Source organism: Physeter macrocephalus, chromosome 13, assembly GCF_002837175.3.
Source record: "Physeter macrocephalus isolate SW-GA chromosome 13, ASM283717v5, whole genome shotgun sequence".
NCBI lineage: Eukaryota > Metazoa > Chordata > Mammalia > Artiodactyla > Physeteridae > Physeter > Physeter macrocephalus.
In genome coordinates, this window is record NC_041226.1 from 68336375 (window position 1) to 68338661 (window position 2287).

Below are 2287 nucleotides of genomic sequence, written 5' to 3' on the forward strand. Positions count from 1 at the left end.
CCTGTTCTGGACATTTCATATACATAGACTCATATAGTATGTCGTCTTTCGTGACTGCTTTCTTTCACTTAGCGTAACTTCTACACGAGTCATCCATGTTGTAGTATGTGTCATTACTTCACTCCTTTTTACGGTCAAATAATATTCCACTGGGAGCCGAGCTGCCCCCGCCTGCCCACCCCTGGGGCGGCCTTCCCGCTGTATCTTCTGGTCTGGGTGAACCAGTGCTGTGGGCTGGAGGCAGCGCTGCACAGCTGCCTGCCAGCGTGACATTTAACTAGAGGGCCCCGGGGGGGCCTACCTTCCTGGGCTGGCTGTGTCCTGGGGAGCCTGGAGTCCCTGAGAGTCCTCCTTCCATTACGGAGCTGGGCTGGTCTGCTTGACCCGCAGCAAGCCCAGCGCTGAGACTCCTGAGGTAGAGAAAACGTTTGTTCACGAGGCAGCCAAGCGAGGACACTGGATGGCGAAAGGGTATGAGTCTTTTGGGGAGGAAGGGCTGATGAAAATGGCCCCGTTTGCTGAGGGTGGAGTTTGGGGCCCTCTGATGTCAAAAGGTCACTGGACACTCACACGTGCCCAGTTGGAGGGTGGGAGGTCCTAACCAGTCTTAAGGGGCTCCAGCTCGAACTGGACACAGAAAACTCCAAGTTCCTAGAAAACAACTCAGGCAAACATTGTCTAGGCTGCACGAGGCTTGGAGAACTTGCAAGTCTTTTGTAGCCACAATTAAAGCGAGCTTGATCAGGGAAGGCAGGTTAAAGTTTAATTGTTACCTACCCTGCAGAGTCAGGCCCCAACAAGTGTACTTCTGCCGGTGTCGCTGGCGCCAGTAGAATGAGACCCAGTTCGGTTCAGAAGCAAAGGAAATCTTCAGTCTTTGATCAGAGAACGGAGGCAGGACCTCCCGCTCCAGAGCACACGCTCTCAGCCTCGGGCCTGCGCAGGGCTGCGTTATACGGGTCTCATCAGCGGGGAAGGGGGCGGAGATCTTGCGGGCGGGGCGGAGCTGTGCTGCTCAAGCTTCAGATCGCAGTGGCGTGCACAGCATCTCTGCACATGGTCCGCCGCTGCCGCCATCTTGAATTGAGGTGCCATGCTCAGCGCTCTTGTACACGGCGCCTTGGGCCGAGGTGATGGGTGCATCGGTTCTGTTTTGGAAACTCTAATCTGACATGTTAGGTGCAAGGCCTCTGCACCCAGCCCCCTAGAAGCAAGTGACACTAGGCTAAGCACAAAAGAAGAGGTTAGACCTATCTTGTTTACCACCCTCCCTCCGCATCCTTAGGGGGCTTTGGCGGTGACATGATGGATTTAACTGAGAATCACCCTCAATTTCACTTGGACACGTGGCAATGTGGCCGGGCGTTCCTGCAGGAGGTGGTCAGCCCTGGGGACCCTGAGATGCTGCATCTGGTGCTCCGGTAATGGGACTCAGAGGACGGCGCAGAGACCGGCTGGAATTCTAGAATTGCTCAACAGACTCCGCCAGACCCCAGATTGCTAGGAGGAGATGAAGTGCAGGTTCACCAGCTGGGTGGCCCTCCTGTCCAGGATGTACCCGGTGATGTGGACCATGTGTGGATGTGACCACTGGGTCATATCCATCCCCCGTCTCCTGGGCTCTGAGCACGAGACCTGGCAGCTCAGGCTGAGAAGCTTCTTCTTCAAGGGCCAGGAGGCAGGAGCCTGGGGGATGGATATGACCACAACCCGCAGGCGGTGCCCACGGAGCTGCTTGGGCTCCCCCCTCCCCCGCAGGTGCTACAAGCACTGCTCGCTGCCCTGAGGCCCAGAGAGGAGCACGTGGCCAGTAGCCTCACCGTCCATCGTCTCCACCCAACTGGACACTCACAGTGTGGCCTTCCAGAGGTCAGTTGGGGCCCGGCCACACCGTGGGAGATGCCCTTGAGGCTCCTGGTCCCGGCTTCTGGGAGGCTGCCCAGTGAGGGAGGGGGGCACCGCAGGCCCAGAATCTCACCCAGGCCGCCTCCTGGGGCACCTCTGAGCCCCCAGTGCCCGTCTATGCAGGCAGCTGTCGTCCTGGGAAGGAGTCTAGGTCAGGGTGTCCCCAGCTTCTTGACTTCTGACCTCAGATGATGTCTCATAAAAACAAGGATTTAGGCTGCAGTTCAGGGTACAACGTTGGCTTCTCAGGGGCGCAGCTGTTTCTTGGCCGGAGTCCTTTGCAGGTGGCGTAGGAACCTGACACTTGCAGGTAGAGTGTTATTCCTCTGACAACACATGCCCCAGTTCCAATAACAGACTTCAGAAAACAGACTTTTTAAAA

At 57.0% G+C, this 2287-nt stretch overlaps 1 pseudogene; it reads left to right on the forward strand.

The window, feature by feature from the left end:
• The first annotated feature begins 1302 nt into the window (after window positions 1-1302).
• LOC112064779 (ankyrin repeat domain-containing protein 13D-like) lies at window positions 1303-1909 on the forward strand (annotated as a pseudogene).
• The last annotated feature ends 378 nt before the right edge of the window (window positions 1910-2287 follow it).